The following is a 27,020-nucleotide window of genomic DNA, read 5'->3' on the forward strand; positions in this document are numbered from 1 at the left end:
GTTCTGGTCTGAGGCGAACACCCTCTTGAGGCTTTCGAACGCTGCTTGCGCCTCTGGTGTCCACCTGAACTTCTGCTTGCCTCTCAGGCAGTCAGTGATGGGAGCCGTAACGCGAGAGAAGTTCTTGATGAACTTCCTGTAGAAGTTGGCGAAGCCTAGTAGGCGTTGGGCATCTTTGCGCGTCCTGGGGCTGTGCCAGTCCAGGATGGCCTGCACCTTGTCCTTGTCCATCGCCAGCCCCTTGTCTGACAGCTTGTAGCCCAGGAAGTCCACCTCCTTGGTGTGAAACTTGCACTTCTCCAGCTTCACATACAGGTGGTTCTCCTTCAGGCGCTGCAACACCTCCCTGACATCTTTCACATGCTGCACTGGGTCATCGGAATAGATAAGGATGTCATCCAGGAAGACCAAGCATTTCCTGAAGAGGAGGGACCCCAGGACGTGGTGCATGAAGGCCTGGAAGCATGCTGAGCCCCCTTGCAACCCGAAGGGCATCACCAGATATTCAAAAGAGCCCAGAGGCGTGAACATCGTGGTTTTCCATTCATCGCCTTCCCGGATCCTGATCAAGTTGTACGCCCCCCTCAGGTCTAGCTTGGTGAAAATCTTGCCCCTGCGTGCCGCTGTCAGGAGATCATCCACTCTGGGCATGGGGAAAGCCACTGGCTCTGTCACTGAATTCAGCCGTCTAAAATCCACCACAAGACGGCGCTGTTGCGTGTCTTTCTTGTCCACCCAGAAGACCGGGCTGCCCCCTGCTGCCTTGCTTTCTCTGATGAACCCCCGCTTGAGGTTCTTGTCGATGAAAGCGCGCAGATCCTCCAGTTCCTGGTCTGACATGGCGTACAGCTTGGCTGGGGGTATAGTTGCCCCTGGCACCAGGTTGATCTGGCAGTCAAAAGGCCTGTGCGGGGGTAGGTGGTCGGACTCCGCTTCGCTGAAGACCTCCTGCAGGTCCCAGTACGGCTTGGGTATCGCCTCACCCCCTTTGACGTGCATGGTGGCCACCGTGGCTATCGGAGGCCCCTCCCCTGGTTGGTGCTGCATGCAATGTTCCAGGCAAAAGTCCGATCCAAAAGTGATGCATCTCTGGTGCCAACTGATGGAGGGGTCGTGGCGCGCCAGCCAGCTCATGCCCAAGACGATGGGGGGGTCTGAGATGGTGGTGACGTTGAATGCCAGTGTCTCTGAGTGCCTTCCCACCGTCATTCTCATGGGGGGGGGGTTGATGAGTGATGGCCCCTCCCAGCAGCTCTCTGCCGTCAATGGTTGCCACGTGCAGAGGAAAATCCAGCTGCAGAAGCTGGATCTGGTGCTCTTCTGCAAAGTTTCTCGAGAAGAAGTTCGCTGACGCCCCACTGTCAATTAGGGCGAGGACCGTCAGGGGATAGCCATTTGGGAGCGTGAGCGTCACTTCTAGAACCACTCCTGCTCTGGGAGGGGTGGGCTGGCTCTGCTCCTCTCTGTGCGGGTGGGTGGGTGGGGCTGTTGTCTGCTGACTGTGCCTGGCTGCTGCCCCTTGTCTCCTGCAGCCAGGCTTTCCCGTTTCCCTGCTGTGGTGCTGCGTCAGTGGGGGAGGGCACAACCGTTCCCGCCTTTCCTTGCCACTCCCTGCGATGTGGGCAGTCTCTGACGATATGCTGGGGGGAGTTGCAGAGAAAGCAATTCCCACCCCTTCCCTCCTTGCGTCTTGGCGCCGCTGGGGTTTGAAAAGCCCCCGCGCGCGCGCTATCAATCTGCATGGGTTCCTGGTCCTGGCTGGCCCCAGGCGTGGCTTGAAAGGGTTGTTGGGGGAGTGGCTTCTCCTGCGACCGTGGGAACCAAGCCCGCTTTGCGCGCGTTGCTTGCTTGTCGCTCCACCGGGATTCCTGTCTCACCCCCACCGCCAGAGCCGCTTTGCTCAGCTGATCCATATTACTGGGCTTTGGACCTCTCGAGAGCTCATCCTTCACCTCCTCATGCAACCCCAAGTAGAACGCCGCTTGCATTGGGGGTGACTCTAGTTCCCACCCCAATCTGTGCACCAGCATGGTGAATTTCGCCCAATACGCGCGAACTGTCATATTTCCTTGGCGTAAATTATGAAGTTCCTCCTTAGTCTGGTCCATATGACTATCGGACGAATACATCGTTTTCAAACCTTCTAGAAATAGTTTGACATTCTTCATGCAAGGATTCTTTGTTGCGATTAACGGTCTTAGCCACTCCCTGGCTGCCCCGATAAGGTGCTCCACAATAAACGCTACCCTGTGCTCATCATCAGGGAACTCATCGTGGTGCAGCTCAAGAGCATACACAATCTCAGTCTCAAAGCCCTGATATTCCCTCGGGTCTCCATTGAACTTGCTTACTAGGGTCCCGGCTCTCCTTCCTGGCAGCACTTGGACTTGGGGTGCCCCTCCCGCCTTGTTTTTCTCTGCATCCAGCTTGTTTTGGAGGTCTACCGCCACCGCCCTTAATTCCTGCTCTCTTTCCTGTAGCGCTCTCACCTGTTCCGCAAGTTGTAGCCGGTCGTCCTGGACCTTCTTAGTCTCTTCTTTAGCTGCCTTCAATTCCCCCTGCGCCTGCAGCGACAGCTGCTGCAGTTCTTGCTGGGCTTTCTCCGCGATCTGCCGCCATCTCTCCGCCTCTGACACGCTCATCCCGGCAACTCCAAAGTAGCCCAAAAAAAGATTCGGAGGTTGCTGTCACAGTGGCCGGAGTGGGCTACTTCAGAGTAACGACGCTACGCAGCTCTGCATTTTATTCTTTTATTGGTGCTGCGTATTTACAGTGCTGAAGTCATTGCTATTTACACGGAGTGATGTGGTCAGTCGGTTTCAGAACCTCCGAATGACTTTTGGCGCGTCTTTCCCCAACACAAAAGCCTTGGAAGCCCCATCCTCTTGCCCCTCCTCTTTCTGCGTAGTTCCGGAGTTGGGGGGATGGGTCTCCCCCCCTTATTTGCCCCTTCCTGTCCCACCTGGGACCCTGGCTCCGCTACCTTGCCTGAGCCTCGGACCCGACTTCCTGCTTCCTCACTGGAATCGGAGCTCCCTCTGCTTGCCCCTGTGCTCGGGGATGGGCTTGAACTCAGGAGGGGAGGGACTTCGCGATATCCCCTGTCCCTCACAGCTCTCCTTGCTTTTTGCGACGCTTGGCATCAGTCACAGGGCAGATGAAGCCGACAAAAATAATGTCTATATTAAGCTACTTAAGTGAATATCAGAGTCACAGATGATGCTAAGTTGATCTCACTTTCTTACCCCATTACCCCCCTCCCCCGAAGTATAACTTTCACAATCTTCCTTTATTTGCCGGAGGCGCTGTTCAGAGCCAGACCAAACTTTTGACAGTCTCCAGAGTTTACTTGTCTAAAGAAAGGGAGAGATGCTATACAATATGTGTGAGAGACCTAGCAGGATCAGGGCTCAGAGTCATATAGGTTTGCCATCTTTGGTCGAGCAAAATAAAGGACAAGTCGGGCAAAATACAGGGGGGAGGGGTGCTAAGAATTACTTTACCTGGTGCAGAAATGACTTCAAAGCAGGTCCATGCAAGCTCTCTCTCACTCGCTCCAAAACTCTCTTCCCCCCTGCTTTGCGCTGGACAGAAGGGAACTGGAACGCACTCTCTTCGACCTACCTGCCTCTGTCTGTGCAAAAACTCTCTTTCTCAACCCCCCTTGCAGGACCAGGACCCTGCAAACCCCCCTCTTTCGCTCTCCTATTCTGACCCACCCTCTGCTCCTGGAAACCCAGAATAATTACTCCTTTTAATTTGCAGTGAGGACCTAAGTGAACTGCTGCCCACAACAGCACCACTCACCCCTGCCCATGCAACAGTTGTTGAAACCCATGGTGTAAACTTTCTTACCACCCATCGGGACTGAATGTCAGCAGGGGCTCACCTGCTCCCACTCTTTCCCGCCCAGCCGCAGAGGCATTATTACTCTTTGTCTATTCTAACCCTGGGAAAGAGCAGTAGAGGATGCATTCACAGGACTGGTGTGGGAGACACAGATGAGGAGCAGGAAGAAGAAGAAGAAAGGGGCCAGGGCCTGTTGCGGGGTGTGAGGGGAGATGGAAAGTGTAGCTTTCAAGATCTCTCAGCTCAACTGAGCTTGAGAAGAAGACGACGCAGGTATATGTTTTTGCTGAAGTCCACCAGACAAACTTTTGCAAAATGAATTGTGATTTTCTTGAAATACTGGTCATCGGGATAAATAATCCTGCACTATTATTATTACTATGTTACATCTCATAAGCGTAGGCCAAAAGAAAGAAAGAAAGAAAGAAAGCTTGAAAATCAGCACCCATTTAGGATTCTAATCTATCTGTGCTTTTGTTGTTTGTTGTTTAGTCGTTTAGTCGTGTCCGACTCTTCGTGACCCTATGGACCAGAGCACGCCAGGCACTCCTGTCTTCCACTGCCTCCCGCAGTTTGGTCAAACTCATGTTCGTAGCTTCGAGAACACTGTCCAGCCATCTTGTCCTCTGTCGTCCGCTTCTCCTTGTGCCCTCAATCTTTCCCAACATCAGGGTCTTTTCCAGGGAGTCTTCTCTTCTCATGAGGTGGCCCAAGTATTGGAGCCTCAGCTTCACGATCTGTCCTTCCAGTGAGCACTGAGGGCTGGTTTCCTTCAGAATAGATAGGTTTGATCTTCTTGCAGTCCATGGGACTCTCAAGAGTCTCCTCCAGCACCATAATTCAAAAGCATCAGTTCTTCGGCGATCAGCCTATAACTGGGTAAGAGGAAAGAGCTACAGTACCACTGGGCATAACTGCTGAGCAGATTAAAAACCTTTGCATCTCATCTCATTGGCTTCATTAGAGAGGGGCTGGTACTTTTAAATTGCTTTCCTTGATTGATAGCAGTCCCTAAAGCAGCATCTACTGTGTAAACAAAACTGTGGATAACTTTGTAAGTGTTATAAATATTTCAACAATTTCCACATTAATAGGGGCATTAAATAAAATTTTGCTTGGGTGCCTCAGGTAATGGTTACAAAATAGGAGCCTGGATTAAGGATAAATTATGACAGCAGAAGTTTTTTTCAGCTTCCTATAGTTTCTGCACATGTACACAATTTTTCTCAGCACATTCACTCCATAATTTAACACTGTTGCCACTAGGGGACAGAATATATATATGATCAATATGGGGAGGGTGGGGGATGAAAATGTTGGGATTAACTTATTTATTTGTGCACGATAATTCAGTCAAATAAGTCAAAGGGGAGAGAGAAATGTTTCGCAAGCAACTGATGCCCCTTCTGAGCAGTCGATAGAAATAAACATCTTTTTTTAAAAAAAATCATAATTTTTATTGATTTTACAAATTACAAAAAACGGTACATACATGAACACCTTTTCCACCTTCTTCCCACCCCCCTCCATGGGTCCTCCCCTGCCACAGAAGTATCCCACGCAGGTGGACAGTCAGAGACGGTCCATTTTATGGTTGGATTTCTGTCCTCCTCCCCCTCCCCTGCCCCCAAAGCCCCCCCCCTGCCACCAGAGAGCTCCAGGAAACCAGGGCAGTACGCAGGAAGACGTCCATCCAACCATCTATTCTCATACCAAAAAAGAGTAAAAAGAAAAAAAAAGAAAAGAGAAAAAAAGAGAGACAAAAAAGGAAAGACAAAACAAAAATAATCTTTTTTCATTCATAATTAATAAACCATATTTTGTGGGCTTCCCCAACCTCCCCCCTTCCCCGGTTTTCATCCCTTTTTTATCCTCTTCAACAGTTTCTTATTCTATGAAATAATTACCTTTATACCTTATACTACTTTAAAACTTAGCTATTATCATTTTCACCAAATATCCAAATCACTGAAAAATCAAACTCCCATTTTTTCTTCCCGTGCCTAATTTTTTCCCCTCTATAAGCCTCCATATTTTTACCTTTTTCCAAAATCAATTCACTTTTAAACTATAACTATTCCCAATCTAACCTTTCATCCCCAATTTCCGGCTCCAACCCCCCAATCCAGCAAATTCCGTAGTCAGCAGTCCAGTTTTAATCCTAATAATCCATCCTATTAATCACAACTTCACTTTCCCTTCACCCCACCCCCTTTTTACAATATTTTGCCATCCAGGCCTCCATACAGCACCCCTGAGTTTCTTCTCTTCTCTGCTTATTTTTTTCCTCTTCCCTGTGGGCATTCTGGAGTTCCAGTAAATCCAATCGTACCCCCCTCAAAGGAGGGGCACTCCACCTGACTTTTTGTAGAGTAAAATCATCTTTTTTTTCGTGGTGAGCTTCATTTTGTATTATATTGTCACAGTCCTCATCTTCATCTTTTCGTTCCAAATCACAGTCCCCATCATTGTCAAAATCCTCCAAATCACTGTCACTGTCATTCTCACACTCGTCTTCCTCGGTTTCAGTAGCTTCATCCTCTAAGAAGTCATATTCTGCCATCACCATCTGGAATAGAAATAAACATCTTTGCTGTTAGGACTCAGGAGCACACCAGGCGGGAGGCCATGGAAGTCAAAAAGCCTTGAATCATTCTGTGCCACATTTGCACCATACATTTAAAGTGCTATGAATCCAATCAAATTTGACTATGGGGTGCGGCACTCACCTCCGCTTTCAGGCTGAGGGAACTGTCATTTGTCCACAGACAGCTTTCCGGGTCATGTGGCCAGCATGACTCAACCGCTTCTGGCACAAGGGAACACTGTGACGGAAACCAGAGCGCATGGAAACGCCGTTTATCTTCCCGCTGCAGTGGTAACTATTTATCTACTCGCACTGGCATGCTTTCAAACTGCTAGGTTGGCAGGAGCTGGGACAAAGTGATGGGAGCTCACCCCATCGTGAGGATTCGAACTGCTGACCTTACGATCAGCAAGCTCAATGGACTCGGTGGTTTAGACCACAACGCCACCTGTGTCCCTAGCAGCTATCATTGTAAAACACACATACACTCTAAAGACTGGTTCTGTTCCACTTTGGTAGCCTATGGAAACTCTGACTGAGTGGGTCACCCTGATAGTGTGGAAAGGATCTAGTTGATAAATGTGTAATCATTTACAGTATTTATTTATTTGCTGTTTACTGCTTGTGTTTCCTTTATGTTGCAGCCTGATTTTTAAATACTGATGCAGTGCAATTGATCTGCACCAGACTTTTCACTGAATATCGTGCCAGGCTGAAGCACAGCCCATATATTCTATGGGCATAACTGAGGATTGGCATCAGGGTGGTTTTATCATCCTTAAAACAGTACCAGACATGATTATTTCTGTTTACTAGACCAAAGTCACGATGGGTGGAAGAGAGCATCATTTTTTTCCTGTAAATCATTTACAGCCACAACTTGGAATTCAATGTATAAGGAGGTTTTCCTAGATCTTCCCCATGATGTCCCTCCAAATGTAAACCCCTGCTCCGTAAGGATTTAATAGAATTGCTTTTGTGAGAGATGTTAGCATTACATCCTGGTCCGGCAGATAAGATGTTTAAAAACATGCCAGCTTTTCGTTTAAGGATTTGCTGAAATTACTGTAATAAACCTGTTTCCGTGTGGCTGGAGAGAGCTTATCAGAAGTGGGGGGCAGGGGGGGAAGCTGTTGCTATAAATGTGTATGCTTAGCAAAGGCGATTAGAGCTATATCTGTGACCTCCCATTCCAGCACCTGTGACCCCTATCAGGCTCCATCTATTTGTGAGGCTATTCCTGACAGACAGCTCCATGGTGGAATCGATTGGTTCAGCATTTACGGGTATGGCTTTTAATAACATTTCAGGGTTTATGAAAGCAAGGGCTGGGTGGTGTCTGCCGATGCCATGGTGTAAACAAGGCAGCTTGAAACCACCTTGGACTGGGCAGTGTGGGAAAAGCTCCATGTCCGTTTACGGTTTTTATTTTGTGTCACTAGCGAGCTGTTGTGGAGAAAGGTAACAGCCATTGAGCAAATTCTGCATTAAGAGCCGAAGAGTTTGGAGCTGTGTCAACCAAGCAGAAATGCATATTGGATTGGAGAGGTGTCTGTGGAAGCAGGGGCATAGCCAGGATCAAAATTAGGGGGGGGGCAAGGGCACAGGGGAGGGGCCACAGTGGGGCAAGGAAAGCCATGGTTGTTCAGGGGCGAGGGGGCGCCAGGATCAGCCTGAAATCGGGCTGCTCTGACCCCCTCCTCCCCCTCCTCGACCGGCAGGGGCGAGGGGGCGCCAGGATCAGCCCGAAATCGGGCTGTTCCGATCCCCTCCTCCCCCTCTGCAATCGCCGGGGCGGGTGGAGGGAAAGCTGGCTTTCCCTCCACCCGCCCCACAGCCAGCAAGGGAGAAGGGAGACGTCTCAGCCAGGGAGAAGGGAGACATCTGGCTGTGGGGCGGGTGGAGGGAAAGCCAGCCAAATGCTTTGCGCGGCTCTGGGGCTTTCCCTCCACCCGCCCCACAGCCAGCCAGGGAGAAGGGAGACGGCACCGGGCGGCGGCAGGCAGCGGGGCCAAAGGTCCGTCTAGTTTAAGCTATGGTTTTCCCAGTAGTGATGTATGGAAGTGAGAGCTGGACCATAAAGAAGGCTGATCACCGAAGAATTGATGCTTTTGAATTATGGTGCTGGAGGAGACTCTTGGGAGTCCCATGGACTGCAAGAAGATCAAACCTATACATTCTGGAGGAAATCAGCCCTGAGTGCTCACTGGAAGGACAGATTCTGAAGCTGAGGCTCCAATACTTTGGCCACCTCATGAGAAGAGAAGACTCCCTGGAAAAGACCCTGATGTTGGGAAAGATGGAGGGCACAAGGGGAAGGGGACGACAGAGGACGAGATGGTTGGACAGTGTTCTCGAAGCTACGAACATGAGTCTGACCAAACTGCGGGAGGCAGTGGAAGACAGGAGTGCCTGGCGTGCTATGGTCCATGGGGTCACGAAGAGTCAGACACGACTAAACGACTAAACAACAACAACAAGTTGGTAGATGCGTTTTAATCTCTTTACTTAAGCAATCCAATCTGGCTTCGTCCAGATTGGGGTTTGTTCCTGGTAAGTCCCCCTTTATCCCTCCTAAAAAGAATAAAGACACAATAAACTTCTTTTAAAAGTAATAAGAAGTTTACTCACATTCAGTTCACAGTATGATCCCCGAAAGCAGGCTTTAGCTTGTAGTTACAGATACTGTACAGTGTGCCTTACATCCTTGTAAGGATGGGCCCATGTGCTGCTGGCAGAAAGCCAACAGTCAAGTCCAAGAGAAGAAATGGCATCAAGAGGAAGAACAAGAGGAAGAGGAAGATGGCTGTGTGAACAGCCCTTTTTTTGTGGGATCTCCTAGGGTCACGCTCACCTACCTGGTCACACACAGGGGAAGGAAGCTCCAGACCAGGTGTGACAGGAAGTCCTCCTGGGTGTGGAGTAACATTCCCCCCCACACACATGAGCACTCTGGGCAAACAGGAAGGGTTGTACATGACTGCTTATGTTACATCCCACAGATATTTCTCAAGGGTTTGAGATAGGGAGTCTCTTTCAGAACGACCTGGAGATGCTGGGGATTGAACAAGAGAACTTCTGCATGCAGAAGAGACACTCTACCATTGAATGACATTGGCTTTTCCTAGGGGGGTTAGATAGCACAGAGTCTAGATAGGGCCTGGAAATTGGCATGCAAGGAAGTGAAGTGGAGTCTATGAACTGGATTCCTGATATAGAGAAACATCATTGGTTACTATGACTAGACAGGCTCCAACATAGAGTTCCTAATGGTTTTGCATACACTCTGCCTAGTTTCAGTAATACTCTAGCATCAAATGGTCCCAGACCACAGAAAATTAGGCTTCAGAAGGAAATGTGTTTTAACAGAGCAATCCTGCAATATGTTTACTCAGAAGTAAGTGTCATTGGGTTCAATGCGCCTTTCTCCCATATAGCTCCCATATAGCTATAGCTTTTGCAGCCTAATTTGGAAATACAGCCCATAAATGTTTTATTTCCCTTACTTCAAAGTGTGTATTATAACTATAAACTATAAATTTAAAACATTTTTATTAACCTTAATACTGACTTTATATTACTTACTCTTTGTCTCTCAATTTTTCTTATATTTCAAGTACATGCTCTAAGATAAGAACAAAAAAGACGATTATAGTTCTTGTAATAGCTATAATTATAGCATAATTATTTCTGGTGGACTTCTACAATATAATATGATTCATTAATTTTCTGTAATGTGATGACTTAAATAAATGAATATATTCAAACATGATACCAAAGGCTGTTAATTAGATTTGAATTTTCTTCTGCTTTTTATTTAGTGGAGTGGAAATTGAAAATAATACTCGTGTTTAATATTTACAGTGGTACCTCGGTTTACAAACACAATTGGTTCCGGAAGTCTGTACTTAACCTGAAGCAAACTTTCCCATTGAAAGTAATGGAAAGTGGATTAATCCATTCCAGGCGGTCCTTAAAATGAAGTGTACTTAACCTGAAGCGAACTTTCCCATTGAATGTAATGGAAAGTGGATTAATCTGTTCCAGACAGGTCCACAGAGTACTCAAACTGAAGCGTACTTAACCCGAGGTATGAGTGTAATTGGTTCTGGAAGTCCTTACTTAACCTGAAGCGTACTTAACCTGAAACGTACTTTCCCATTGAAAGTAATGGAAAGTGGATTAATCCATTCCAGGCAGGTCCGTGGAGTACTTAAACTGAAAATACTCAAACCAAGGCGTACTTAAACCGAGGTATGACTGTATATTGTTTGCAATTCATTCATGGATTGCATCTTTCTTGGCAATTAAAACAATTACTGTAACTGAAATACATATGGACCAAGAGAGAAGGCTATTTTAAAAAAAGCAATTGATCATGCCTAGGAAAGGGGAAAAAATTCTTACTATGAGGTGGGCCTTCTCGGAGGGCTTTCTCGGTAGTGGCGCCTTCCCTGTGGAACACCCTCCCTTCAGATATCAAGGAGATAAAGAACTACACAACTTTTAAAAGACATCTGAAGGCAGTCGTGTATTGGTAAGTTTTTAATGTTTGGTGCTTTATTATGTTTTTATATATGCTGTAAGTCGCTGGGGAAATCCAACCAGATGGGTGGGGTATAATAATAATAATAATAATAATAATAATAATAATAATAATAATAATAATAATATATAAAAACTGCCGTCTCTTCTGGTTTTTTTTGCTGCATTTGCAGCACCGAAATGACCTCCCCAGAGAGCAAGCCTGAGCAATGTGTATGGAGGTCCTGGCCTGCCCAGATGACAAGACCTGATTCTTGGCCTCACTGATGTGGTCCAAAGGAAAGCAGAGCAATACATTTGGCACCAGCTTGGCTGCAGGAGTTCCTGGAGGGAAGCATACAAGACTCTGTCCAACCGCCTTAGACCTCCCCTCTGAATTTGTGTAGGGTTATCTCCTTAGCCTTTTCTTCTCCCAAAGTCATCCCACAAGATGGTATGTCATTATAATCGTCCCTATGTTGGAGATACACATCAGAAAAGGCATAGAGTGGGGATGGGGAACCTGTGCCCCTCCACCTGTTATACTACAGCAGGCATCCCCAAACTCAACCCTACAGCTGTTTTGGGACTACAACTCCCACCATCCCTAGCTAACAGGACCAGTGGTCAGGGATGATGGGAATTGTAGTCCCAAAACAGGTGGAGGGCTGAGTTTGGGGATGCCTGTACTACAGCATCCCATCACCCCATCTGTCATGCTGCCTATGGTCCATCAGTATCATAAAGGTCACAAACAGGGGTGATCCACATAATTGATCACATGTCCATTCGAATGGGAATGCCCATCAACTTTGTGGGAACCCAGCCCCCTCAAATATTTTATTGTGGGGGCTGAAGCCCCCACGGCTCCTAGTAGTTGGCTCCTATGGCCACAAGCAACCCATCCCCTTGTCATGGAATTCTACTCAATATTGATCCAGAGCAGATTCCAATGTATAGTTAGCACGTTGCAGGATTCCCCCCCAAAATAGGCCAGAGACAATTGTATTTCCTCCAGCAGAGCTTTCCTGCTGCTGAAGGCAAATGAGCATAATGGTCACAAGTCCAATACATTCCGGATTGGCACTGTCCAGAAGAAATCCAGTTGCAGCAGACTTAACTTAAACTTACAATAACTTATAATAAGACCTAACCTTAGCACCAAGCATACTATGTACAGAGCACCACACCAAAAGGAAAAGAGATAGAAATAGAAAGTGAAATCCAGGCTCCTTCTGGCCCTACTTTTATAGTCAGCATGACCTTGACAAAAAGAGATAACAAAACCAGTTTAAGCCAGCTGTACTCAGCTTCTCTGGAGGAATAACACGAACATCATGAACCTTCTGCTTGTTTCTTTCACACAGAGAAGCTTCCAGAACCATCTTGAATTAATTAGAATAGGAAAGAACTCTACACATTGGATCAATACTTTCTGTACCAAGTCTAAGGCCTCCTAGGCATCCCTAGACAGAAAGGAGAGATTTGAAGTGGAGACTGCCTGGTTTAACATATTCAGCGTAACCTCAAATGCATGTCCTCTCGGAAATACGCCCTATTGGCTTCATAGGGACTTACCCATCTGTTAAGGGTCTACAGGATTGCAGCCTTCGCCACTGCACTGACTCTTACTTTTTTAGTATTAACGGGGCAAATCAGCCTGCACATTTATGTGATTCAAGTTGATTATTTGTACACGGCATGGGAAAGGATTTGATGTAGGGATTAAGCAAATTAGCAATGCTCCTGATATAGAACTTGAAAAACAGATTGGAAATTATGATATGTCCCTTTCAGACCAATGGCACTTTGTCTAAATATATTATGTATCTTGACAGCTATGGGTAATTTTTCTCCTGGATTCTTTAGTTTCTCCAGTGGAATTATTCTCTTATTAAAGGAACAAAAAGAGCCAGTTTTTATTTCTACTTAGAATATGCTGGAATACGGCATTGTGATAAATGGGCCTAGCAAAAGAGATCCAGAATTTAACTCGGTATATGGAGCGAAAAAATCTGGTATATGGTGCGGATATGGCCTGAAATTGTTCTTCTTTACTCATTTAGTCAGGTCCTGGAACATTATGGAAGTTTCTTTTGTTAGACTTCTGTTTATTACTAGATCTTTGAACAACATTGAGAACTTTCATAAGTTCCTTAATTTATCCTGAGTCCCTTTGACACAAGCACCACCCATAATAATGGGAATCAGATAAAGCAAACAAATAATTAAGCAGACAAAACAGGAAAGTGAGTCATTTCAAGAGATAAACTTCAGATGGAAATTTCAGAGTCTGTTTCCCATGCCTGCTAATATTTCTGTGAAGGTGGTCTCATTATCTCTCGGGGGAGGGGAAACCATGAGTTACATTTAAATGGATTTTATTTCAAAAGTAAGAAGCTTCATGGAAAGAGAATGCAATTTGATCATTTCAAACAAGCACTCCAGATAACTCTCTCAAAAGCTACAGATAATGAGGTTTTAAAATGTTTATCTTTTCATGACATGATGTTAATTTTAATTTTTGAAGACAATTAAATTAACTCCGGAAAAAAATCCTGTGCTGCAGGAATCATAGTAGGATGAGTTCCAAAATGGTACGCTATTTTGTGGCAAATGGCTGGTGGCTATCAAGGTAGACGGAGCAGATGGGTTTATTAGGATGGGGGAAATGTAACTCTCTCAAGAAGCAAGGGTAGGATTTCCCCTCTTGCTTGCAGGATTTCCTCTGCCCACCCGACCTTCATTTCTCTACTGACACAACTATCTGGTTCAAAGCCCAGTATAGCTTTTCACCTCTCTATTCCCCTTGCTGCATTTCCTAGCTTTTCAAACCTTTGTTCTTCCCAAGTACCTGGGAAGTTTATCTGCTTCAACATTTATTTGGTGTTATATTTTTATATGTATTATTAAATAATAATAATAATAACAACAACAACAACAACAAATGCATGGACTTGACAAAGATGTGCATCTATAATAAAGACCGCAATATGTAAGACTGCAGAAACTTTTTCTCTTTTATAATAAAATTTTTGCCTACACCCATTTATCCCAATCTAACAAAGGTGAGGCTTTTTTAAACACACACACACACAAACACACACTTTTTGAACTTGAAGCTCTGTGCAAGGGGGAGTGGGAAAGAAGTAACTTTGTGATCAAGGACCAGCCAATCAGCTGTCTGTACAGTCAGACAGGGTGGTGGGAAATGGCTAGGTAATTGTCACAAGGGCCAGCCAATTAGTATTCTGCCAGCCTGACTTCTACTGGAAACAGAAAGAGACAGTTGCTCCCGAGCTCATTTGAGTTGATATGCCTTTCCCCAACCCCGAAGTGACATGATAAAAGTTTATAAAATTATGCCTGAAGAAGAAGAAGAAGAAGAAGAAGAAGAAGAAGAAGAAGAAGACAAGGAGGAGGAGGAGGAGGAGGAGGAGGAGGAGGAGGAGGAGGAGGAGGAGGAGGAGGAGGAGGAGGAGGAGGAGTTTGGATTTGATATCCCACTTTATCACTACCCAAAGGAGTCTCAAAGCGGCTAACATTCTCCTTTCCCTTCCTCCCCCATAACAAACACTCTGTGAGGTGGGTGGGGCTGAGAGACTTCAAAGAAGTGTGACTAGTCTAGCCTAAGGTTACCCAGCAGCTGCATGTGGAGGAGCGGAGACGTGAACCCAGTTCCCCAGATTATGACTCTACCGCTCTTAACCACTGCACCACACTGGCTCTAAGCAGACCTTTGTTGTTGTTTGTTGTTTAGTCGTTTAGTCGTGTCCGACTCTTCGTGACCCCATGGACCATAGCACGCCAGGCACTCCTGTCTTGCACTGCCTCCCGCAGTTTGGTCAAACTCATGTTCGAAGCTTCGAGAACACTGTCCAACCATCTTGTCCTCTGTCGTCCCCTTCTCCTAGTGCCCTCAATCTTTCCCAACATCAGGATCTTTTCCAGGGAGTCTTTTCTTCTCTTCTCATGAGGTGGCCAAAGTATTGGAGCCTCAGCTTCACGATCTGTCCTTCCAGGGAGCACTCAGGGCTGATTTCCTTAAGAATGGATAGGTTTGATCTTCTAGCAGTCCATGGGACTCTCAAGAGTCTCCTCCAACACCATAATTGAAAAGCATCAATTCTTCGGTGATCAGCCTTCTTTATGGTCCAGCTCTCACTTCCATACATCACTACTGGGAAAACCATAGCTTTAACTATACGGACCTTTGTCGGCAAGGTGATGTCTCTGCTTTTTAAGATGCTCTCTAGGTTTGTCATTGCTTTTCTCCCAAGAAGCAGGCGTCTTTTAATTTCGTGACTGCTGTCACCATCTGCAGTGATCAAGGAGCCCAAGAAAGTAAAATCTCTCACTGCCTCCATTTCTTCCCCTTCTATTTGCCAGGAGGTGATGGGACCAGTGGCCATGATCTTGGTTTTTTGATGTTGAGCTTCAGACCATATTTTGCGCTCTCCTCTTTCATCCTCATTAAAAGGTTCTTTAATTCCTCCTCGCTTTCTGCCATCAAGGTTGTGTCATCTGCATATCTGAGGTTGTTGATATTTCTTCCGGCAATCTTAATTCCGGCTTGGGATTCATCTAGTCCAGCCTTTCGCATGATGAATTCTGCATATAAGTTAAATAAGCAGGGAGACAATATACAACCTTGTCGTACTCCTTTCCCAATTTTGAACCAATCAGTTGTTCCATATCCAGTTCTAACTGTAGCTTCTTGTCCCACATACCGGTAGAGATTTCTCAGGAGACAGATGAGGTGATCAGGCACTCCCATTTCTTTAAGAACTTGCCATAGTTTGCTGTGGTCGACACAGTCAAAGGCTTTTGCATAGTCAATGAAGCAGAAGTAGATGTTTTTCTGGAACTCTCTAGCTTTCTCCATAATCCAGCGCATGTTTGCTATTTGGTCTCTGGTTCCTCTGCCCTTTCGAAATCCAGCTTGCACTTCTGGGAGTTCTCGATCCACATACTGCCTAAGCCTGCCTTGTAGAATTTTAAGCATAACCTTGCTAGCGTGTGAAATGAGCGCAATTGTGCGGTAGTTGGAGCATTCTTTGGCACTGCTGTTCTTTGGAATTGGGATGTAGACTGATCTTCTCCAATCCTCTGGCCATTGCTGAGTTTTCCAAACTTGCTGGCATATTGGGTGTAGCACCTTAACAGCATCATCTTTTAAAATTTTAAATAGTTCAGCTGGAATATCATCACTTCCACTGGCCTTGTTATTAGCAGTGCTTTCTAAGGCCCATTTAACTTCACTCTCCAAGATGTCTGGCTCAAGGTCAGCAACCACACTACCTGGGGTGTACGAGACCTCCATATCTTTCTGGTATAATTCCTCTGTGTATTCTTGCCACCTCTTCTTGATGTCTTCTGCTTCTGTTAGGTCCTTACCACTTTTGTCCTTGATTATGGTAATCTTTGTACGAAATGTTCCTTTCATATCTCCAATTTTCTTGAACAGATCTCTGGTTTTCCCCATTCTATTGTTTTCCTCTATTTCTTTGCATTGATCATTTAAGAAGACCCTCTTGTCTCTCCTTGCTGCTTTTTGGAAATCTGCATTCAGTTTCCTGTATCTTTCCCTATCTCCCTTGCATTTTGCTTGCCTCCTCTCCTCCGCTATTTGTAAGGCCTCGTTGGATAGCCATTTTGCTTTCTTGCATTTCCTTTTCCTTGGGATGGTTTTCGTTGCTGCCTCCTGTATAATGTTACGAGCCTCCATCCATAGTTCTTCACGCACTCTGTCCACCAAATCTAAATCCTTAAACCTGTTCCTCACTTCCACTGTGTATTCATAAAGGATTTGATTCAGATTGTATCTTACTGGCCCAGTGCTTTTTCCTACTTTCTTCAGTTTAAGCTGGAATTTTGCTATAAGAAGCTGATGATCTGAGTTACAGTCAGCTCCAGGTCTTGTTTTTGCTGACTGTATAGAGCTTCTCCATCTTTGGCTGCAGAGAATATAATCAATCTGATTTCGATGCTGCCCATTTGGTGATATCCATGTGTAGAGTCGTCTCTTGTGTTGTTGGAAGAGAGTGTTTGTGATGACCAGCTTGTTCTCTTGACAGAACTCTATTAAGCAGACCTTAGGGCAGGTCATTAACAACAACAACAACAACAACAACAACAACAACAACAACAACAACAACAACAACAACAGAACTTGCCTCCTGATTCTACCCAGAAAATTCCTCACCCTCAGCTAGGAATATATTTGCAGGAGGGAATCAACAGGCAAGGGAAAGCCTTAAGCCCCCTCCCTTATTTGCTCATTTTTCCCTGCAAGCCCCCCCCCCCAGTATTTGCTTTACAAGGAAAACATGCAGCCAAGATCGCTCTACTCCTTTTTCAAAGTGAGGTTCAGCTCTAAGAATCTTCCTGCAGGCACCTCCAATCAACTCAAGTAGCTCTGCTTCCATTTTTCCCCTGGGCTGACATATCAGAGAGCCTCCTCAACTTGTTAATCCCACTTCATTGACTTTGTAAGTACAATTGCCCGGCCACATGTTTTTCTTCTGAAATGTAGCCATAAGCAGGATTTGTGCTGTTGTTCAGGCAATATCTCTTTGGACAGGGGAGGCAGCTGTGTAACGGAGATGTCTTTAAGCAGCTTCTAGGTTGTGCATTCCCTATCAGCGCACCACCTTGCTTGCAGCAATGTGTGTGTGTGTGTGTATATATATATATATATATATATATATATATATATATATATATATATCGCTTCATTGCCTCAGTTCCGAATTGCATGTTTCATTGGAGATTTGTGATTGCAACTCCCCATGTAATGTTCTTCGAGAAGCAGCTATGGGGCTAAAGCAGGCATCCCCAAACTTCGGCCCTCCAGATGTTTTGGACTACAATCCCCATCATCCCTGACCACTGGTCCTCTTAGCTAGGGATCATGGGAGTTGTAGGCCAAAACATCTGGAGGGCCACAGTTTGGGGGTGCCTGGGCTAAAGGGATCTGTGTCATTTGAATCCAGTGCAGGCTGGTCCACTAAGGCAAATGAGTCACTGTTCCTCAGTCTACCTTCAACCAGCCCTCACTTGCCTGCCTTAATAATAATAATACTGTGGGGGTTATTGTTACTATGTTATGCATTTTTGGTTTTTATATTGTAAATCACCCTGTGACCCTCAGATGAAGAGTGGTTTAGAAACATCATCATCATCGAGTTTTCCTTATTCAGGGGGTGGCACTGCCTTTTAGCTTTCTCCTCCTTAGTCGCGATGGTTGTCCTTGAAGAACTCAGTGGTGCCAAGGATGGAGACAAAAAGGAGAATTTTTTGGCTCCACCTATCATTGCTCCCCTCAGGTATGGTGAAATCTATCATAGTTTTGAGTCTATCGCTGTTTAGGGAAGCTTTTAATGACTGGTGGATTTCTGTATTTTAATGTTTTGTTGGAAGCCACCCAGAGTGGCTGGGGGAACCCAGCCAGATGGGCGGGGTATAAATGATATATTATTATTATTAAAGGTAAAGGTAAAGGAACCCCTGACCATTAGGTCCAGTCGTGACCGACTCTGGGGTTGCGCGCTCATCTCGCATTATTGGCCGAGGGAGCCGGCGTATAGCTTCCAGGTCATGTGGCCAGCATGACAAAGCCGCTTCTGGCAAACCAGAGCAGCACATGGAAACGCCGTTTACCTTCCCGCTGTAGCGGTTCCTATTTATCTACTTGCATTTTGACGTGCTTTCGAACTGCTAGGTTGGCAGGAGCTGGGACCAAGCAACGGGAGCTCACCCCGTCACAGGGATTCGAACCGCTGACCTTCTGATCAGCAAGCCCTAGGCTCAGTGGTTTAACCACAGCGCCACCTGGGTCCCTTTATTATTATTATTATTATTATTATTATTATTATTATTATTATTATTATTATTATTATCATCATCATCCCAGGGGTCAGCAAGGCTTACCAGGCATGGGCCGGAACACTCCCACAGAGATCCTCCATGGGCAGGGCCGGTGCAGCGTGATGCCGGAAATCACATCTATGCATGTCTGCGACGCCGGAAATCGCTTCTGCGCATGCCCAGATGCCAAAAATTGTGCCTGCGCAGAAGTGTTTTTTGGCGTCTGGGCATGCGCAGAAGCAATTTCTGGTGCCGCGGACATGCGCAGACACGATTACCGGCACCTGTGCACATGCAGAAGCGATTTCCGGAGCCACGGAGCGTTGGGTTAGCGCAGCATGCGGGGACTCACCAAGCGGGCAGTTCGGTTCAGGGGAGGCTCGTGGGCTGGTTAAACGGCCTCCGTGGACCGCTTCCAACCCATGGGCCGCAGGTTGGGGACCCCTGGTCTATCCTGTCGTTGGTGTTGAAGTAAGATTTCACGGGTGATCCCACCTGATTAGCTTCTGCATATGGAATGCAGCAGATTTTGTCCTTTGCTTCAGGCAGCAAAAGATCTTGAGCTTGCTATGACTAACATTTATCGTGGCCTAAGTTTTCAGGGACTGCAGCAGGGGTGGGGAACCTGCGGCCTGCCAGATGTTGTTGGATGGACTCCAGCTCCCATCAGCCCCTGCCAGAATGGCCGGTGATCAGGGATGATGCTAGTTGTAGACTAGCAACATCTGCAGGACCGCAAGTTAGCCACCTCTGGGCTAGAGCAAGGGTGACTAACCTCTGGCCCTCCAGGTTTGTTAAACTCTAGCCATATAGTCTATGATGATTGGGGTTTTTGTCCAGCAACATCTGGAAGACCAAAAGTTAGCCACTTCTGAACTAGGGGTACTTCAGCAGAGGTATACAGTGGTACCTTGGTTTAAGTACACAATTGGTTCCGGAAGTCTGTACTTAACCTGAAGCGTACTTAACCTGAAGCGAACTTTCCCATTGAAAGTAATGGAAAGTGGATTAATCCATTCCAGACAGTCCGCGGAGTACTTAAACTGAAGCGTACTTAACCTGAAGCGAACTTTCCCATTGAAAGTAATGGAAAGCGGATTAATCCGTTCCAGACAGGACCGCGGAGTACTTAAACTGAAAGTACTCAAACCGAAGCGTACTTAAACCAAGGTATGACTGCTTAGTTTTATCCTCAGTTGCCAATAGCACAAATAGAGAAACAACAGCAGGCCCGCAAACCATGATATGTATGAAGTACAGCGAGTGACATTTCCACACAAGTGTATACAAGGGAGACGCATGGTGGCCATTTTGAATAGCACTAGCACAATTTTCAGAGCTTTGCTATGCCAATTTAACACTCTGCTCTAACGCTCTGAATGAAGTTATAAGGAAAAATTTGTAAGGCGAAAAGAAACCTTGCATGAAGTGCTAAATCCTAAGAGAGAAACGCCTGGTCTCAGCAGAGCTATAAAAGTGTAATTTCATCAAACCAACAGTCATATAACCTCTTGACCTAATTGTTTCTAAAAACAACTCCTTAGACACCTGAGAAAATTGATTTCTTTCCAAGCCTTTATATAGGGCACATTTTCTAATGAAGAGTAACTGCAATGGGTTTCTCGGGTTAATATCCGAAGCTAGCAGAAGCCGGCTGGGAGGGGAAGCGCCTGGCGGTTAATTTCTGTAACTAGAGGCTCCCATGTTGTAGGTTTCATGTTCATACAGCTGAATGACCCCAGATAATCTAATGCTTCTTTAAACATTCAAGCAAAGTGTTAGCAATAATGACATCCTTGCAGCCAAGCTGATAACACAGAACCCTCCTGCCAAGTTTGCCCTGGGGGTCTTTTTGTATTAACTTCTCTAAACATCCAGATGAAAAGAAGAATTTCATTATTCAGGCAACAGAGGCAATGAGGACCATTCTCACCCTTCTAGGCTTGCCACCCCAAGCACCTTCACAGAAGATTAAGTCCCATTGAGCTCAGTGGGTCTTCTGAATAAACATGATTGGGATCACGCTATACTGTACTTCAGAATAGAATGCATCGGCTGTGTATCTGTTTTAACGAAATCCGCTTCCTTAGGCAGCATTTGGACTTTACCCATTAAACACACTCCTTATTCAGAAAAACAACAATGAATCTTTGACACCTTATGGCAAGATCACCAGCCTTTGGTTGGACATGCAGCAGCATGAATAATTCACCTTGTAATTTATATCACTAATTCAGCTAACCGAGTGGGGTGATGGTGAGGGTGATGGAGGTGTTATGGATGCTTAGTAACTAGGGTTGCCAGACTCAATAGTGGACAGGACCTCTGTGTCTTTAATTGCCCTGCTCTCTTTTGAGTCTGGAAACCTTAAAGAGAAACCAGCAGACCCTTTGCTTGGAAATTAACCAGAAAATTAACCTATTAGTAACCAGGAAATTAACCAGGAAATTAACCTATTAGTAACCAGGAAGAGTGGTGTGATCTCTACCAAGGTAGTGGGTGACCTGATTGGTTGTGTAGTTCTGAGGGCCTTTTTCCCTTTGTAAGTTTTGGTTGAATGCCTCCCTGCTATGTACAAGGCCTGAAATAAGAAAGACAACCATTTTTGTTCATTTCCCCTTATTTTATACACTGTTTTTGTTCAGTTTCCCCTGCAAAGTGCTAACAGAATTTCTCTTCTCTCTGGACTCCATCTTTATTAAGTGACTTTGCTTCACCTTTGGGGGGCAATGGGCAGTTTTAGGATTTTTGAGAAGCTGTTGTGGGTGCCAGTCACTGCAGGAGTGAGAGTGTGTGTGTTTGTGTGTGTGTGTGTCACACATAGCACAGAATAACTGCCACATCCAAAAGAGCAGAAGAAGAGAGAGAGGGCCACAAAATGGTGTGTGCATCCCTCCATCATCCCCTCCCCCCATCAATGGAGAGGGGGAAGGCCCCTGCCCCAGCCACCACCATACTTGCTTAGAGAGAAGCTCTTTGTACTTTCCCTCTGTTCAGAATAGAAGGGAGGAAAGTGTGCAATCCTAGCATCCAGTAACACATGAGCGTAAACAAGGGTGACCAGGAGATGCCAATGGAAGCAGTGATGTGCACACTGATGACTGTGGGCCTGTTGACAACCCCTCCCTTGAATACTATCACATTTATTATGTCATAAGCTTTCCTGGACTACAGTCCATGCCACCATGAAAACTTACGCCATAATGAATATGCTAGTGCCACAAGATTCTCTGTTATTTATGCTCCAACAGACTGACATGGCTGCCCCTCTGGAAATCCTTAATTGGTGCCTATTTTTCTGCCCGTCCTTCCAGGAGCAAACAATTCTCACAGCAAAATAAAGCATCTTTGGCCCCTGCAAATCAATAAGCAAAATATACTCTTCTGACAGATATATGATCCATTTACTTTTTTAAAATGTCTTTTCACCACAGCATAACGACTTCAAGGATGACAGCATACAAATAACAAGCCTGCTATTAATTAGGGGGAAAGTGTTGTAAAACTAAAGGAGTCTTGCTTAAATTTGTTTTTCTTTTTTTAATTAAAAAGGACAGTAACAGAGAAATGGGCAATCTATGGTGGTTGTACAAACTCGAGAAAAGATGGACAAGGGAATAAACACTGATGGTAACCATTGAGAGGAAGTAGCACATAAACCAATAAGGTAAAAGGAAAGGAAAGGATGATGCAGACCCAAGACATCAGTATTTCCAATAAAACCATGTTTTATGGGGATCTAAAATTGCTTAAATTGTTTTGACTGGACACGTTTGTAGGGCAGATTCATATATTTCAGAGCAACACAGAGGGTGCTTCTGGGTGGCTGTTTACTGCAGAATTGATGTGCAGCATCCACATGATATCATCCTCATCAAAATGCCATCCCATGTTATTTCCCCATTCAATCTGGATTACTGTTTTTGCGAGGGAGGGAGGGATGTGTAGCAAATGGTAAATCTGAATTAAATAGGGACATAATAGGGGGCAGTGTTTGGATGAGGAGGACAAAGTGTGGACTCTCTGCAAAACTTTCGTGCATGAGCACCAAAGAGTCTTCAATAAGCTACCTTGCGAAAGCACCAAGAGACCATACCTGCCAAGTTCCGGCCTAAGAAATAAGGGACTGGACCGGAAGTAGCAAACCGGAAGTAGTGCTGCCGCCATTTTGGAACTGGGCGGAGCATGCTCAGAAGCGACTTTTGATGCTGCTCTGCCCTGTTCCAAAATGGCCGCCACACCAGAAGTCGCGCTGCAGCCATTTTGGAACTGGGCAAAGCAGCATCAAAAGTTGCTTCTGAGCATGCTCCGCCCAGTTCCAAAATGGCCACCGCGCCAGAATAAACCGGGGGAAAACAAAAAAATCTGGTTTTTTGGCTGGGGACAGCTGGAAAAACGGGGGTTTCCCAGGGAATACGGGAGACTTGGCAGCTATGCCAAGAGACACAACTTCATTTGCTTGACGTTCTTGCTTTCCTCTGCCTTTCTGTTTTGAATCACCACTCGCTGTCAAGGACTGCTTCCTAGAATTTCTTGACTCCCCAATATCGATTTTCTTATATTTGTTGTTGTTGTTACGGTAAAGGTAACCTGACCATTAGGTCCAGTTGTGGACAACTCTGGGGCTTGTACGCTCATCTCACTTTCAGGCTGAGGGAGCCGGCGTTTGTCCACAGACATGTGGCCAGCATGACTAAGCTGCTTCTGGTGAACCAGAGCAGCACATGGAAATGCCGTTTACCTTCCCGCCAGAGCGGTACCTATTTATCTACTTGCACTTTGACGTGCTTTCGAACTGCTAGGTTGGCAGGAGCTGGGACCAAACAATGGGAGCTCACCCTGTCACGGGGATTCGAACCACTGACCTTCTGAGCCCTACGCTCTGTGGTTTAGACCACAGCGCCACCTGCGTCCTGTTGTTGTTGCTACAATATGGCTAACATCTCCCCCCCCCCTTATTCTCCTCCCATTATATCAGCCACCTCTAACCCTTGTGTTTTGGGTGCCAAGCAAAACACTTCTGTTACCCCGGCAATCCAATTCCCATCAGCAAACTGATTTAGAGGCCTTAAGCAGTGATGATAGAAACACCAGTGGCAAGCTTGCTAGGCCAGAAATCTTCCCCTGCCACCATACATCTGCAGAAAGCCCATGGGATTGACTGTTAAACCCCCTGTCGCTCTGTGAGGGGAATTGGGGTCTCTCCTAACCACTTTCAGCACTCATAACAAACTAGAACCCCCAGATTTTTTTTGCGAGGGAAGCTGTGGCTGTTTATAATGGTATCATGGGGCTTTATGTTATGGTGTGGATGTGGGCTATGTTTCGGTGTGTGTCTGTGTGTTTTAATTTCCATTTTTATCTTGAACTTCCTTTGTAATAATTGGAATATTTTGTAGGTTTATCCATAGGAGGAATGTTAGTATTTGCATGCTAACAGTTCAGTGTAAGGTCCCTCTCCCCTACCCTTAAAATGAAATAAATAAATATCAGCCCTTCAGTACGAGATCCGTTAACTAGAGCTGTGAGGGATCTGAACCTGGCACTCTCTGCATTCAAAGCACGTACTCTACAGCTGAGCTATGGTCCCTTCCCATCAACACATTCAGCTCTCTGAGTCATCAATACGTGAGCCATCTTCTCCGACCTGGCAGCTGCCTTTAGTATTATCAATCATTCAACTCCCTTCTCCGCCTTATGCTTCCATTGCATCTTCTCTTTGTTTTATAACTGCTTTTTAGTGCCTCTTCATTACTCTCTGAAGGGATCCTGCACTGCTCAGTCCTTCATCAAGCACTTTCCTCAATTTCCTTTGCTTCCTGTTCTTCTGGAGCTGGAGTCTAGAGAGGATGTGGTAGAGATTACCAGACCCTTGCCCCAAACCAGGCCAAGCAAGGCAGTTGCGGAACAAAGCAAGAGTTGATACCAGAAAGAAGACCAAGTATTGTTTATGTATGCGACAACCGCAGCTAGGACATTGTTAGCCCAAAAATGGAAACTTCAGGAACTACCAACAATTGAAGAGTGGCAGACGAAAATGATAGATTATGCTGAATTAGCTAGACTGACTTGCAAAATCCGAGACCAAGGAGAGACAAGGTTCCAAAAAGACTGGAGTAAATATGTGGACTATATGGAGAAAAACTGTAGAAGTTTAAAAACACTTGCAGGATTAAAATAAATCCTACGAATTGACTGAAAAAAAGACAATAAGGAACTGCAAAAAAGGAGTTAATAAGAAATCCGCATGGAGGGAGGGAGGGAAGTCACAGCTCGGCAGAGCAAGGTGAAAGAGGGGAACATAAGATGTATTGTATAAAAGATTGATTTTTATTTTGTTTCGTCATTAATTGGAAAAATTGAATAAAAACTATTTGGAAGAAAAAAAGATACCGAGGAGCAACCCAGAAGAAGACAAGACCCAAAATTAAGAACTAAGAGGCGAAGGCAGGGCAGATGTTAAGAACAACGAGCAAAAACCAGAAGCCAAGGAACCAGCAAAACCAGAAGCCAAGGAACATTCCAGAGCCAAGAAGACCTTGTTGTTCAGGCAACAGCACAACCTAAGCAGGCATAGGCCTTCCTGTCCAGGAGGGTACAGTGGACCACTTATGTGGCTACAGCCAATTTAGACCTTAGAGTATCAGAGACTAACATTCCATCCCTCAGTTCTGTGACTCACCCCACACAGATCCAAAGGTTCCATGTCTGAACACCAGTATTTCCTGATGTAGCCTGTGTTCCCAACAATTATCATGCCCAAAGAGGCAAGACACTACCTGACTTGCCTCTTCAGCAGTGGGCATTGCAGGTGGCAGAACTGCGCATCATTCCCCCACCCCTTGAACTCTGGCCTTTGCCACCGAAAGTGGACGGGAGAGTGGCTAATGCCCTGGTGGGTCTTCTTCCTACTATGAAACTAATAATTTATTGGCAGTTATAAACCGAATGTATGAGCAATGCTGGTGTTTTTCGTCATGAACTCAGCTAAATCTTTGCTTAAGCCAGTTTCCCCCCCCCCTCCATTTCAGTTCTGAGAGACTCTGCTGGTCCACTGACCTTCCAGTTCAGCTTTTTTAAAATTGCCCATAAAGAAACTTACCTCCATGTGCTGACACAGTGGGATTTCCCTGCCCACTAGAAATAAATCTACCAAGTTGTATTTAATATTTAAAGCTCTCCCGGGTTGTAACTCCATTGTGCTGGCAGGGGGAAGCTACCACTCAAACGCCTACGCCGATCAATAAAATATTGGGAACAGAATTTATGAGCAGGAGCCTCTTGCCAGTTGCACTTTATGAAGATTTAAACTGGCTCTGCTCTCTCCAAAGGCAGTTCTTTCCTTCCTCTGGGTTTAATGACCTCATCACCGCTATCAGCAAAAGGGGGAAGCCACTTTATTTATCTGCATTAAACATCGGCCTCAGAGTGAAGGTAGCTTGAAATAAAAGAGACTTTTAGGCTGCAGTGGAGGGGGAAGACAAAATGCCAAATATATTCATGGGCATTACTGTTATATCTACAACTTCTGCAGTTGTTTGTTTAGAGCAGGGGCACTCAACCTATTTATACCTACCGCCCTCTAATGCGTCTGTCTTGATAGTAAAATTTCTTTACCACCCACCAGTGCTCGATGGAAGGATTCAGCTTGTGCCATAGAACCCCCTACCACCAACCTAGAATCCTGAAACGCCCACTAGTGGGCAGTAGGGACCAGGTTGGCAACCCCTGGTTTAGAGCCTGCTACAATATGCTCCCAGCTTTATGTAAAATGGAAATGATCTTGTTCCCTCCCAGCAGGCTTACCATCAATGACTGCGGGCATCTTTTCAAAACGTTGGAGGTGTTACTACAGAGCAGTTGTTGTTGCTGCTGCTGCCCATTTCCCTGAGGTCAGATCTCTGTGATAACTAGGGATGGGGAACGAATTCGGTTCATTTTGCTTTTAAAGGTGAATGTATGAAATTTGCAGGTTTCCAAAACAATACATGAACCGGAACATGGCCATCGCTCAAAATTCAGATGTCTTCAGTTCTAGCAACACAGTTCTCCAGCCAAGTAATGTGTGCCAAAATGCATATACCAGGGTGGTGTGTGCATTAACATGCACATATTAGGGGAAAGTGCATAAAACACGCACATTAGGAAGAATTGCTTTGCTGAAATAGTTACAGTAGGCAAAGATGCACGC

This window comes from Zootoca vivipara, chromosome 3 (assembly GCF_965207765.1).
Source record: "Zootoca vivipara chromosome 3, rZooViv2.hap1.1, whole genome shotgun sequence".
In the NCBI taxonomy this organism is placed as follows: domain Eukaryota; kingdom Metazoa; phylum Chordata; class Lepidosauria; order Squamata; family Lacertidae; genus Zootoca; species Zootoca vivipara.